Source organism: Furipterus horrens, unplaced genomic scaffold (assembly GCF_987537825.1).
Source record: "Furipterus horrens unplaced genomic scaffold, mFurHor1.1.pri manual_scaffold_5, whole genome shotgun sequence".
Classification (NCBI taxonomy): Eukaryota; Metazoa; Chordata; class Mammalia; order Chiroptera; family Furipteridae; genus Furipterus; species Furipterus horrens.
The window spans coordinates 62,118,013-62,133,637 of record NW_028327175.1 but is presented as its reverse complement, the minus strand read 5'-3'; the positions used below and the strand labels follow the sequence as shown (position 1 = coordinate 62,133,637).

General features: G+C 36.0%; 1 long non-coding RNA gene across 5 annotated transcripts in view; it reads left to right on the top strand.

Annotated features, from left to right (window-relative positions):
- LOC150008709 (uncharacterized) overlaps window positions 1-15,625 on the top strand; it is a 196,563-nt gene that overhangs the window by 34,366 nt on the left and 146,572 nt on the right. Inside the window, exons 1-2 of one of the 5 annotated variants that reach the window (XR_016511336.1) lie at window positions 492-675; window positions 4,056-4,130. The exons of the other annotated variants lie outside the window; for them this stretch is intronic. This is a non-coding gene — a long non-coding RNA (uncharacterized LOC150008709). Of the gene's footprint in view, window positions 1-491; window positions 676-4,055; window positions 4,131-15,625 lie in introns of those variants that run through there. 5 annotated transcript variants of the gene reach the window in all.

Genomic DNA, 15,625 nt, shown 5'->3' with positions numbered 1-15,625 from the left:
GTTTGGGGTGCACAAGAGAAAACCACACATTGATATTTCTCTCCCTTTCTTTCTCCCTCCTTTTCTGTCTCTCTAAAAATAAATAAATAAAATCTTAAAAAAAATAGTACTGATTTCAGGAAATTTCAGGATAATGGCAGTATTAATGTAAAGATTCTCTTCCATTTGATCTTTCAACTGGTAGTCATCATTAATGCTTGCTGTCTCAGAGATATATTGGATGACTATATTATAATATTATAAGAGTTAGTAGTGTTCCTAGCAATCTGTAGTTCAGGTCAATATCATTTAATGCATATTTAATAATCATAACTTCATTTTACTGTACTAATTATATTTATGATATGATCCATTGTTATCTAACTGTGAGGTATGTGGGAATATATATATATATATAAATAACTCGATACAGTTACTAATGTTTTTTTGATCCTCTTTATACTAGTTGTTTTCAACTGAGTCATCTCCATTCTCAGGTTGTCAAAGTAAATTTTCTTTTATAGTCTTGCTTTGCTACTATTCTGCCTTTTTGTTGTTGTTGTTGCTATTGTTATTATGTTTTTATTTTCTTCATTCAGTGTATAAACAAATCCCAAGGTCACAGACTGGTAGGATTGATGCTCACTGAAGTCAGATGAAAGTCCTAACTATAAGAAAAGGATCCTTATATGTCAGGTACCTGGCATTATGTGATTATAACCAGCCTTACCATCTGTATTATATGTTTTTATAAGAGGCTATGAAATTAAAAAAAATAACATGACACTATAGTTTGAGAAAAGGTTTTGTTGTACAATTTTCTTTTCCTCAAAAAGGCTCTGAGTATTTCTACATTAAAATCGGATTCTCCCTCTCCATGCTCTATAAGTAATTACTTAGTGTAACTTGATGCATTTTTTGAAATTTTGTTCCTTTAATTGATTACTTTCATATGATTTGCCTCAGTATTATTATTATTTTCTATTAGGCCTACCTCAAACATTTTCAGTTGGATGAGACTTTGGAAATTTCTTTAATAATGCAAGTCTAACAACATTATTTAGTGTATAAAGTTATCATAGCTAGAATACTTTCTAGTGTAGTTATAATAATAAAATACTATTTGTTGAATAATTAATATTTGCTTAGCTCTATGCTTAAGTGCTTTCTATAGCTCATTATATCTTCACAATAGTTATATGGGGTAGGAATAATTGTCCCAGGTTTATAGATAAGGCAACTAAGACTCAAAGAGTTTAATAATTTGCATAAGGATAGTGGCTGATCCAAGATTCCAAGCATGGACTATCTGACTCCAAGGCTTCTGCTCATACGTCTTATTTAAACGTGCTATGTTAGCTTCAGCCAAGATGGAGGCTTAGACAGACACGCTCAGTCTCCCTCTACATCTAGAAAGGAATACAACTACCTCAAAACAAAAGATAACCAGAAATTCCAGAAAATAAAACTACATGGAAGCCCAATGTATGAAGTTATAAACCAGCAGTGCTTGTCCGGATGGGTAGGAGGGGCAAAATTGGAACCGTAACGGAAAGATCGGGCAGCGCTGTTTGTGGTAGCAGTGGGGAGAGCGGCAGGGGGAGCAATCCTGGCTGCAGTCGAGTCCCGGCATCTCGCGACCCCAATGCTGGGCAAGGCAGCCCCCCCATTGCTTCGGAGAGGCCCAGAGGGTGAGGGGACGGATCCTGGTCTCCCAGTGGAGAATAACAGGAGAAATCCATCTTGGACCCCTGCCCCCACACAAAACGCCACAGCTCCACAAAAAAGGTTGGGATCGCCACCAGTTGCTGGGTAGTGACGAGTATATGGGGCTCCGCCCCCCACAGCCTGCCCAGGAAGCAAAGCAAAACACAAATCTGTCAAAATGAAGGAGACAACGATTGAAATCCCGATGATGCAGCTCACCAGGGAGCAGATGAACAAATAGGAAACCTTTCAGAGGCTCAGTTCTGAGCTATAGTTATAAGGTGGCTTACAGTATTAACAAAAGATTTGGAAAAGACAGGGAAGGAATGAAACCATTCATACTGAAACAAATGAAAACACATATGAGACAAATGGTGAGGAAATAAAATCCAGAGATCAAATCAACAAACCAGAACATAGGGAAGGAACAAACAATCAACCAATGCAGAAAGAGGAAACAAAAAGTAAGGAAAGTGAGGAGAGGATCAGAAACATCTGGGACAGCTGTAAGAGACCGAACATTCGGATTATAGGATTGCCAGAGGGCGAAGAAGAAGAACTAGAAATTGAAAAATTATGTGAAAAAATAATGAAGCAGAACTTCCCAAACTTGGAGAAAGAAATAAAATTACAGGTCCAGGAAGCACAGAGAGTTCCAAAAAAACTGGACCCAGGGAGAACCACTCCAAGACACATTATAATCAAATTGTCAAAAATTAAAGAGAGAATCTTAAAAGCAGCAAGAGAGAAGAAAAGAATTATGTACAAAGGGGTCCCAATTAGACTATCAGCTGATTTCTCAAGGGAGACCCTGCAGGCAAGAAGGGACTGGCAAGAAATATTCAAAGTAATGAAAAGCAAAAACCTACAGCCACGACTACTCTATCCAGCGAAGCTGTCATTCAGAATAGAAGGGCAGAGAAAGTGCTTCCAGGACAAAGTAAAACTGAAGGAGTTCATTAGATCCAAACCACTATTATATGAGATATTAAAGGGACTGGTTTAGAAGAAGGAGGATCAAAACTATGAACATTAAAATGAAAACTATCACAATGACCAACAACAGAAGCTAGGGAATCGAAACAAAGGCAAATTAATTAGGCAACGAGAGTGGAAAAAGAACTACAGGTGTGGGGAACATACTGGGGGAAGGTCAGCAGGGAGGGGGAAGAGGGAGAGGGAGGGAGATGGTACAGGAATTAAGAAGCATAGTAGAAGGGAATGGAATAGACAGGAAGAGGTTGAGAAGAACTATATGCACAACCAATGGACATGGACTCAAAGGAGGGGGGACAACTGGAGGGAGGGGGGCCACTTGGTGGAGGGGAGCAGAGGGAAGGGAAATTGGGACAACTGTTTCAGCAAAATCAATAAAACATTTAAAAATAAATAAATAAAAGTGCTATGTTAAGCTGCATGAATGCAAAATGTTACTTTGACCATTGTTGAGGAAAGCCAAATGAATAAGTTGCTTAGACATTATGGAAATCTATGATCCTGTGATTTTTACAGTTGAAGGCCTGCAGTTGTTTCTGTTAGTGTACATACAAGGTCTTTTGTTATTGAGCCTTTGCATAGTGTTTGAGGCTTACCCTGGCAGCCTTCCCTTAACACTCATGTTGGCCTTAGTTAAACTGAATAGCTTATAGTCATCCTACCATGATTAGTTATTTGGTGCTTTTTAGCTTCATTAGTATTCTCCTTCTTACCATTATGATCTTTCTTCTTTGATCCCTGGTAAGTAGCAACTTTTTATTCAGGACTCAGTTTTGTTATCTCTTTGAAGGCTTTGCTGACTACTGACCTCTGCCATTGAACCTTACCTTCTTCCAGCCTTTCCAGCACATAGGTCTATTCTAGAACCTATGCTTTAATACACTTATTTATTTATAACTCTTTTTAACTAGACTATAGTTTTTTAAGGGCAAGTACAAAGGCTATGTGCCTAATTTTTATGTCTTCAGTTTTTAGCACAATTGGGAACATAGTAGATTCTTAATAAGCATTTTTTGAATGAGTGAATGACTGAATGAACAAATGAATGAATGGTTATTCTTGATAGGAAAGAAAAGATGATTCTCACAGTTGGTATGATAATGGCAATAAAGTGAATTCTAAGGTGGAATATTGCTACACTTTTCAGGGGCCATTCAGTGTGGAAAACAGTTTCCTGAGGTCTTACCATAATCATACTAGCTTCTTGGAGACAATGTATAGTGTATGTCTGGAATTTTGTTATCTTGAACAACCAAATAATTATTATTGGAAATTTATCCACACAATTTAGGTAGTTGATTTTTTCATAAGTATTATATTTCAATAATGAGTATGATAGATATTGACTCAAGAACTCTATTACTTTCCTTAAGGAGGTCCACATGTGCTCTGGTGTTATAATCAATCTAAAGTTGGAAAATGACCCTTCTGCTTGAAAATTATGAAAAGTAAGTAAAAATAATGAGCCTATTTGTTATCACATTTAAGTTTCCATTTGCTTTAAATCTGTGTAGTTCTTAATGTAATATACTCTTGATTAAAAAGCTTATAATGGCCAGTATTATCAGAATGACAAAATATTACATAGCTTAGTAGTTTTGTATTTTGAAAAATATTAATTTATCACATTATCCTTTTAGCAATATGCTAAGCTTTAAGTTGGTTTATATTTATAATTTAATAAGATTATGTGAGTTAGAGATCAAATGTTCTTTGGCTATCAGCTTATAATTTTAGGTGAGGAAATGCTATGCAATGAAGATATTAAAAGCAAGCTTAATGTTTCTGATATTAACTAGATTCTGTCAAATTTTTATTTGTTTTAGACTATATAAACAATATAAGAAAATATACTGAATTAGAATGAGCTATGCTAAAATAGCACATGCACTAAATAATTTACATAAAATGAGGCGAGTGTTGAGGAGGTTAGAAAGAGTGAAATTTTCTTTGCTCAAGCTATAAACACTAAGACTTTTAATTTTGCAGAAAGACATTAAATTCTCTGGTCATTCAACTTGCATATCCTTTAGCCTATTTAATAGTCAAATACTTCTAAGTAAATATGTGATTTAATTTGTGTTGCTGAGAAACAGCGATTAGAAATAGCAATAAAAGTCATGTAATGAAATAAGAATACTAAAAAAATCCAGGGATTTTTCTATGGCTCATTATTCATCCAATTTCTGGCAGTCTTCATGATTACAAATCACTTGATTGACTAAATAGACATTCGCAAAGTGAATTATGAATCAGGTTCATTTTTCCTGGTTGATAGTTGGCACATGCTGTAACTCTTATACCTTGCGATATATCAAAATCTTGTAACAGTAATAAGAGATATAATCAACTCTTTCTTTCAGGAAACCTAAATTGCCTTTTCAAAAAATGAAATGCGGTTGCTAACATTTTAACTACACAATGTAATTCCTGCTTATGTATTCCAGAGTAGAATTCATAATGATGATATTATTTTTCAGATTAAAAAATCTTTAAAATGATTTACCATCAGGCATAAAACTCATACTTATATCCTTTCTATAGCCTCCTTGAACAGTTGCCTGAGCCTGGGTTGCAAAAACAATTACATTTCTTCCCTTAGTATTTAAAAAAGCTCATGATGGATGAATTATTCATATTTAGCATTTTCTTTTAAAGGAAATGCAGTTTTCTCTAAATATTGTACCTAATTTGTAGTGAGGCCATGATGCTGCAAACTTAAAAATGTGGGGCCTTTTAACAGTTATTAGTAGAGAGTCTCTTTTTGAGTACATAAAAGAGTCCATAGTGACTGGAATCTTGAATCTTTCCATTGGTAACACTGAATCCACGGGGTCAATTCTGCTTCGACATGCTTTCTATTCTCTTTTGACTTAGTAAGAATTCTTTATGCATAACTACACTGGCAATTGAGTGGAAGAATATTCTTATATTACAACTGCATTTTCTTTAATCTTATCCACTCAAATGACTGAAAATAAAGCGGGTGCTCTTTAATGTGGTATATTCAAAATTTGAGAATCTTGAACAAAATTCAGTTATTACCTTAGTAAAATTATGTCCCTTCATTGAAAATTATCAGGCATGGAAATGTAGTGCCCCAGTTGTTTACCAGAGTTATTATAAAATCCTCTTACTAATAATAGAATTCCATATGATGAAGTAATTCTGTGTTTCTAATGAAGGTAAAATCATCAAATTTAATGGAAACTTCACATATATAAGGATCACAGAATTGTGCTGTCATACTTTACCCTTATGTAAAAGCAGAGTAGTTAGTATGTCAGAATTCCAGTGCTGTTAAACTACATTTCTTTAATAATAAGATTTACTTATATTATAACTAAAAATTGGTTTGTTGCTATTTCATTGTCTTTAAAAACATTTTACAACAATTTTATGAATAATAGTCTATTATATTAACTTATATGAAAATGTAGAATAATAATGTATAATTACACATTTTATAAACGCAATTGTAAGCTAATTTTTATTTTAGTGTTTTATTCTCTTAAAAATTTTCCAAAGTTCTTGAATTTGTGCTTTAGCTACCTTGAAATTTAATTTTTATTCCCCTAAGACCATTAATTATGTGACTAATAGTTAAAATTTATATTAAGCATGTTTTCTGGGATTAAAATTGTGTTCCTGATTAGGCAGTTATTTATATGTATAATCCATTATTATATTAATCTAAAATTATGACCAAAATATTAATCTTCCAAAGGTGGTTTTAAAAATATAAATTATCCTGGTAGAATTGGAATTAAGGAATTATAAATGGAGACACAAAAGATCAATGATTAATTATAGAAAAAACTTAAAGTCTTTTAGAATTTGGTAGATTTTGTGAAGTGACCCTAGACTAACCTGGTGCCATAAGAAGCTCCATTTTCCAGCCTGGCTCAGTGCTTTTTTAACTATGTGACTTATCTGTACATTCGGAATCTGGAAGCATTATTGAAGTAAGCAATATCTGGTAAAATGAGCTTTTGTTGCTCTGACCTGGCCATAAGACTCGGGAATAGAAGACTGGGTGGAAAAGAGGAGACAACAAATATTTTTTTATGGTTACAGAAATATACTGAATTATTATGATCATTTGTTTATGTTGATTAAATAGAACAGACTGCTAGATTATCTCCATTTTGTGATACACAACCTGATTGCTTCCATGAATGCTTCCCTTGAACAATTTAGTCATTAGGTCAGTCATTATGAAACGCCATTAGCTTTTTGAAGTGCAAAAGATTTGAATTTTGTTGAGGTCTAATTTATCTAGTTTTTTTTAATGAATCATGTTTTTGGTGTCATATCTAAGACATTTTTGCCTAACCCAAGGTCTTTTTTTTCCTTCTGTATTTATTTTTTTAATATGCTTTATTGTTTGTGCTATTACAGTTGTCCCAATTTCTTTTCCCTTTGTTCCCCTCCACCCAGTTACCCCTGCTCCCTCCAGTTGCGCCCCCTCTTAGTCCATGCCCATTGGTTGTGCATAGAGTTCTTCTCAACATCTTCGTATCTACTCCACTCCCTCCTACTATGCTTCTTAATTTCTGTACAATCTCCCTCCCTTTCTCTCCCTTCCCCCTCCCCACTGACCTCCCCGCAAAATGTTCCCCATACCTATAATTCTTTTCCCACTTTTGTTGCATACTTAGTTTGCCTTTGTTTCAATTCCCTAGCTTCTGTTGTTGGTTTTCATTTTAATGTTCATAGTTTTGATCCTCCTTCTCCTAAACAAGTCCCTTTAACATTTCATATAACAGTGGTATGGGTCTAATGAACTCCTTCAATTTTACTTTGGAAGCACTTTCTCTGCCCTTCTATTCTGAATGACAGCTTTGCTGGATAGAGTAATCATGGTTGTAAGTTTTTGCTTTTCATTACTTTGAATATTTCTTGCCAGTCCCTTCTTGCCTGCAGGGTCTCCCTTGGGAAATCAGCTGATAGTCTGATTGAGACCCCTTTGTACATAATTCTTTTCTTCTCTCTTGCTGCTTTTAAGATTCTCTCTTTATCCTTAATTTTTGACATTTTGATTATAATGTGTCTTGGTGTGGTTCTCCCTGGGTCCAGTTTTTCTGGAACTCTCTGTGCTTCCTGGACCTGTAAGTCTATTTCCTTCCCCAAGTTTGGGAAATTCTGCTTCATTATTTTTTCACATAATTTTTCAATTTCTAGTTCTTCTCCTTCACTTTCTGGCACCCCTATGATTCAGATGTTGGCCTGCTTATAGCTGTCTGATAAGTTTCTGAGCCTCTCCTCATATTCCTCACTTTTTGTTTCCTCTTTCTGCACTGGTTGACTGTTTGTTCCTTCCTTATGTTCCAATTTGTTGATTTGATCCCTGGTTTTCTTTCCCTCACCACTTGTTTCGTATGTGTTTTTGTTCGTTTCAGCAGGACTAGCCTTCATTCCTTCCCTGTCTTGTTTAAGATCTGCTGTCAGGTCTGTAAGCATTTGTATAACCAAAGCTCTGAACTGAGCCTCAGAGATTTCCTATCTGCTGCTTCATTAGATTAGATATTTGCTGTCTGATCAACTACGTCACCAGGATCTCTATCATGATCTGTGCCATCCTGACTGTTTTGTGTTACCTTTGCTTCCTGGGCAGGGCTGTCACACTTCCTATGCTATAGGGGGTGGAGCCCCATGCACTCGTCACAACTGGGCGACCTGTCTCACCACGCTGTGCTGTTTTCTGCGGGGGTGGGGGTCCAAGATGGATTCCTGTCATTCACTCTCCACTGAGAGACTGGGAGACCCCTCCTCTGTTCCCACCCCCTCTGGACCTCAGGTTCCAAGGCAACGGAGGTCTGCCTTCCCCGGCTTTGGAATTGCAAGCTGACAGATCTGGTCTGCAGCCAGGGGTGCTCCTCAGGTGCTTCTCACCTCCCCCTAAATGCGGGTGTCTGTGGTTACTGCTGTCCTGCCTCCGTCGCTGCTTCCACCATGGACAGCACAGCTGGATATCTCCTCTCTGGCTTCGCCTCTCCTACCTGCTGGACGAGCACCACTTCTTTATAACTTCATATGTTGGACTTCCATTTATTTTCTGGAACTTCTGGTTAGTTCTGGTTTTGCAGTTGTTGTATTCCTTCTTAGTTGTGGAGGGAGATGGAGCATGTCAATCTAGGCCTCCATCTTGGCCGGAAGTGTCGTGTGTCTGTTTGCTTCCGTGTCCCAGGGAGAGCTGTCGCTCCTACTACATTGTAAGGGGCGGAGCCTTACGTATTCATCAGTAATGAGCGACCTGTTTCACCATGTTGTGGTGCTGTATGCGGGGGAGGGGTCTGAGAAGGAACAATGCCGCTTGTCCAGTACTCACCCCTTTTCTGGGCACTACTCCCACTTCCACACCCGACTGACACCCCTCTAGCTGCTGCCCTGGCTCTCGTTCCCAGAGGGGGCGGGTCTGCGGATGTTCTATGTTTGTGGGGGCCCTTTAAACAAGCGAACTCTGCTGAGAGACTGGCAGTTTCTGCCTCCATCCCAACCCCCACTGGTTTGCACAGTCATAAGCAATGAGGTTTGATTTTTTCCGGTGCTGGGACAGTGAACTACACGGTCTGGTGAGGAGCTGGGAACATTCCCCAGGTGTCCCTCGTGACTTTTTAAAACATAATAGCACTTTCCGCTGGGCTGCTGCTGCTGCCGCTGCTGCCACCACCACACCGTGTCCTCTCTGCCCCGGTTCCGCCCCTCCTACCTGTCTGGATGAGTATTTCTTCTTTATATCTTTGTTTGCTGGACTTCCATGCACTTTGATTTTCTGGAACTTCTGGTTGTTCCTAGTTTTGAGGTAGTTGTATTCCTTCTTAGTTGTCTACGCCTCCATCTTGGCCGGAAGTCCTAACCCAAGGTCTTGAAGATAATCACCTGTGTTTCTTTTAAAAGTTTAATTGTTTTATCTGTAACATTTATGTTTGTGATTTATTTTGTGTAAATTTTGTGCACAGTGTTAAATGAAGGTCTCATTTCATCTTTTGGCATATGGATATTCAGTTTTCCTAGTAGCACTCTTTAAAAGATCTATTCTTTCCCTCAGTGAATTTCCTTTGCACATTTGTTGAAGATTAGTTTAACATTAATTTATTTCTGTATTCTCAATTCTGTTCTGGTGATCTATATGTCTATACTTCTGCCAGTACCACATTGTGTTGATAACTACTAACATAGTTTTATATTAAGTTTTGAAATTGGAAAGTATAAGTTGTGCAGCTTTGGTTCTTTTTCAAAATTGTTTTGGCATTCTAGGTCTTTTGCAATTTTACCTGAATTTTAGGATGATCTGGTCAATTTTGGCCAAAAGGCTGTTGAAATTCTGTTGAATATGAATCAATCTGGGGAGAATTGCCATCTTAACAATACTGAATTTTCCACTTTATGAACCTGGCATCTGATCTTTTGAAGGTAATCTTTTCCCCCTTACTACCCTACCCCTCCCTGGTAGCTTTTAAGGGCTTTCTCTTTCCAGTTGATTATAAACAGTTTCATGATCATATGTTTAAGTGCAGATTTTCTTTTATTTGTACTGCTTGGGAATTTTCTGGTTTCTTGAATATGTGAGTGGATGTCTTTCATCAGTTTTGGAAATTTAGTTTATCTCTTCAAATACCATTTTGCCTTGAAACTAAAATGTCACCAGTTGTATGATGCACCATACTACTACTACTACTACTACTACTACTACTACTACTACTACTGCCTTAATAAGTATTGTGTTATTTATGAATTGGTCATACTGACACTGGTTGCTTAGAAATTTGTCATTTTTCTAAAGCATTTGGCAAACATTTCCACAGTTGTATTACTTGACACATAATCTTTTACATGTATCTCTGTAAGAAAGCATAGTGCAATTTCATATACAGTACAGTAGTCCCTCTCTATATCGTGGTTCACTTATCACGGCCTCACTGTATCTCAGGATTTTTAAAAATGGTATATTTAATTATCTATCGCGGATTTTTCACTATACTGCAAGATTTTGTGGTACTGTATGCATATGTTGTTAAAGTTACATAGGTTTAAGAGTGTAGAATATGTTTAGGAACATAAGTAGTATTTATAAAAGTGTGGAAAAGGTTAATAAGGGAGTGGGAAAGGTAAATAAGAGACTTGAAATGGTTTATAAGTGTGTGGAAAGGGTTTATAAAGCCTTAAAATATATATAAATACTAAAATAAATGTAAGGTTCCTACTTTGCAGATTTTCATCTGTCGCAGGAGGGTCTATTGTAATACCCGTGATAGGTGAGAGAATACTGTACTTGTATCTTTTATTCTTAGGTCCTGTATGTAGTTGTTACTTGGCTATAACAAAATACCACAAACTGTGTAGCCTAAACCTCAGACATTTATTTTTCACAGTTCTGAAGGCTGGGAAGTTCAAGACCAAGGTGCTGTCAGATTTAGTGTCTGGTGATGTCCCTCTTCCTGGTTTGGAGATGACCATTGTCTTGCTCACATGGTGGAGAAAGAGATCGTTTCTTTGATGTCTCTTATAAGGGGCACTAATCCCATTCCTGAGGCCTCCACCACTGAAGCCTAATTATATCCCAAAGGCCGTATTTCTAAATGCCATCAAACTGGGATTAGCACTTCAACATAAGAAGCTTTGTGAGACAAAAATATTTAGCCTATCACATATAAATGTAATGAGCATTGTGGTCATTATTTCAGTTATGAATATTTGCTTCACTAATGTCAGATGGTGTGGCTTGCTGTATACACAATAGCTTTTAAAAAACTTTTCTGAAGTACAGTATACATTGCAATAACTTTTCAATGGCAAATCATAAAATTTACCTTTTTTGAGATGTACAGTGTGATGATTTAACATACATAACACATTGTGAAATGATTACCACAACCAAGTTAATTAATGCATCCATTACCCCACATAGTTACCATTTTTTTGTGGTGATATCACTTAAGATCTACTCTCTTAACAAATTTCCAGCTTACACCATTATTAACTATAATACTGTATATTAGACCCCTAAAACTTATTAATCTTGTAACTAAGAGTTTGTACCCATGACCAATATCTCCCCATTTTCCCCACCCTCACCCTTTGTAACCACTATACTACTCTCTGGTTCTATGAGTTTGACTTTCTTAGATTCCACATACAAGTGAGATCATACAGTATTTCTTTCTCTGTCTGAATTACTTCACTTAGCACAATTTCCTCAATTTCCACATTGTTGCAAATGGTAAGATGCTCTTCTTTTTTATGGTTGAACAACCTTCCATTGTATTTATATATTACATTTTCTTTTTCCACTTATCTGTTGATAGACATTTAGGTTGTTTCCATATCTTGGCTATTGTGAATAATGCTGCAGCAAATAAGAGAGGCAGATATTTCTCTGAAATAATAATTTTTTGGATGTGTATGTAGAACTAGGAATGTGGGATGATATGATAGTTCTATTTTTAATTTCTTGAGGAAACGCCATACTTTTCTTCTTAATAGCTGCATCAATTTATATTCTAACCAACAGTGTACAGGGGTTCAATTTTCTCCATACTGTCACCATTACTTATTTCTTGTATTTTTGATAATAATGATTCTAACAGGTGTGATATAATATCTCATTATAGTTTTGATTTGCATTTTCTTGATGACTAGTGATTTTGAGTACCTTTTGATAGCTGTTGGCCATTTGTATGTCTTCTTTGGAAAAATGTCTATTCAGATCCTTTGCCCATTTTTTAGTTAAATTATTTTCTTGCTATTGAGGTGTATTAGTAATTCATATTTTTTGGATATTATCCCTTATCAGATATATGACTTGAAAATATTACTTTAAATTTAAGTCATATTTTTTATTTCTAGAGATTTCATATGATTCTTTTTCAAATTTGCGTTTTTACTTTTGTAGTTTCCTGTACCTGCAGATATTTTTAAGCAAGGTGTTTATTTTTATTAAATGCAGTAAGCATGGTTTTATAATTTGTATTTGATAATTCTAATACTTAATATCTTTTTTATTTAATTTATTGGGGTGACATTAGTTAGTAAAATTATGTAGGTTTCAGGTATATAATTCCATAATACATCATCTGTATATTGTATTGTGTGTTCACCACCCCAGGTCAAGTCTCTTTTCATCACCATTTATCCCTCCTTTACCTAGTATTTGAAGTTTTTTTTTTTTTTTTTAATCTTCACCCAAGGATATGCTTATTGATTTTAGAGAGAGGGGAAGGGAGGGAGACAGAAAGGGAGAGAAACATTGATGTGGGAGAGTAACATCGATAGGTTGCCTCTGGCATATGCCCCTACCGGGGACTTTTTATAGTGCCCAGACCTGGGACCAAACCTGCAACCCAGACATGTGCTTTGATCAGGACTTGAACCCGTGACCTTTTGGTTTTTGGACTGCACTTCAACTAAGTGAGCTACACCGGCCAGGGCTAATATTTGAAGTCTTAACTGATATTTCTCAGTTGTCCTTCATTTATTCAAGCTTTGCCCATGGTGCTCTGTTTCCATACATGCTTGGTTATCTTTCTCATTGCTTTTACAAAATTATTTTGAAGGTCCTGGAGGCTTAGAATAAACCTACCTTCTTATAGGGAGGATTTGCATTTGCTTTTGCCAACTAAGGTAATGAGAACCTGGTCAGCAAATTCTGATCAGGGCCAGCTTGTGGCCAAAGATTTTTGGTAAGGGAAGACTGGGAATTTTATGGTTTTAGGTCTTATATTTAAGTTTTTAATCCATTTTCAGTTTTTTTTGTATGTATGTGTGAGTGGTACAAGATAGGGGTCCAATACCATTATTTTGCATCTGATAATAGAAGTCCCTCTCCTCTTTTCCTTCCCTTTTCTCCCTCTGTTCCTCTTAGTGCCAAAGCAACTTTCACTGAAGTCCTAGGAGTGAGGTTGGGAATGGGGAGGTCAGGTTTCATTCTAGGTATTGCCTCTGAAGTTCAACTTAATATGGAGAGGTTCTTTTTATTTCGACAACCCTCTCCTTTGGTGGGGCTCTTTGCCTTCCATGGTTCTGCACTGAAGCTTACATTTGCCAACTAACAAATGTCGAAATTGGCTTAAAGTGTTTGATATTCTGCCTACTGGAGAGATAGCACTGGGTTTGATATTTCGCTCAGAATTTGACCTCACAGTTCCCCATTATGTCAGCTTAGTGCTTTAAGGTGATTGTATTTTTATAAAAATTCTTCATTTTTAGTTTTCAGCAGTAGAGATGGTCTCAACTAGTGATTCTCAGGTAGGGGTGATTTTGCTTTCAAGGGATATTTGACAATGTCTGGAGACATTTTTGGTTTTTACAGTTGGGGTTGTGGGGGCTAATGGTATTTAGTTGGTAGAGACCAGCAATGCTTCTATTCATTCTACAATGCACAGGTCAGCCTTCCACAACAAAGAATTATTCAGCCCCATTTGCTAACGATGCCAAGGTCTAAATAACTTAGCCTCCCATTACTGAAAATAGAAGTTCAAGAAGTTAGTTTATAATTTTAAAATTTGGAGGTTTGGTATCATGCAAAATAGAATGTTTGAGAATGTCTGTGTTTCTAGGGCATGAACTTGTGGCAGTACTACAGACAGTGAAAATGCTTGTAATGATGCATGTAGAAAAGAAATGTAATAGGTTGTCTCAAATCAGGCAATACTTCTAAACTTCTATATGGCATTACTGATAAAAACTTTTGATGCTTAAAAAACTTTAAAGTACCACTAAGTTTTTAAGAATTTGAGCAACTATACTAGAGGAAAATCTAAATTGTTTTTCTATAATATTGATATAAAAGGATATGAAAAAATAATTGTCATATGAACAAGCAATTCAATAGTATACAGCCAAATATGTAGAAGAGTATTAAAAAAAATTGGAGGTTTGAATAAATTGTTATATTTTCAAAAATTTTATTTTATACTAATTTATATCAAATTTTATATTCCAACTACAGAAAATTTCCTAAATCAATTTTTATTCATGAATATTGCTATTAAGATCACATGTTTTATAGTCAATAATATTGTAATAACTATGTGTAGTATCAGATTGGCACTAGACTTATTGGGGGAAATCACTTCATAAGTTATATAAATGTCTAGCCACTCTGCAGTACACCTGAAGCTAATATATTTAATGTCAGCTGTAATTGAAAAAGAAAAAAAAAATTAAAAACCACATTTTTGTGTAGTATGTTTTTCTTATAGAGCAGGATAGTGAGTTTTTATTTTTATTATCTGTAGTAATAAAAGAATATGTTGACCAGGGATGGAATTCAAAAGCTAGGTATGTACCCTGACTGGGAATTGAACCTGCAACGTTTTGGTGTACAGGATGATGCTCCAAACAACAGAGACACCTAGCTAGGGCTCATAGTATGTTTTATCCTGATACTGTCAGGCACTATTTAAGGATGGGGATAAATTCTGAGAAATGCATTGTTAGGTGATTTCATTATTGTGCAGACATCACAGAGTTGTACTTACAGAAACCTAGATGGTATAGCCTAGTACTGTAATTGTATGTGCTCTGTTTTTATCTGACTGGCTATGTTAATAGGTTTGTTTACACCAAAATCACCACAAACATGTGAGTAATTCTTTGTGCTAATACAGCGATTTTCAAGCTTTTTTATCTCATGGCACACATAAATTAATTACTAAAATTCTGTGGCACACCAAAAATGTATTTTTTGCTAATCTGACCATTCACACCAGATGGTTATTGTGTTGGCTGTTATCATTTTTTAATTTGACAGTCTAAGGGACAAGAGATCAGTGCCTGTGACTAAATAGTCAGGTATTGCATATTTTAAAAATTCTTGTGGCATACCAGTATGCCTCTTGCAGCACACCTGTTGAAAATCATTGGACTAAGACATTATGACAGATATGCTATCTCTAAGAATAGGAATTTTTTCAGTTCCATTATGATCTTATGGGACCGT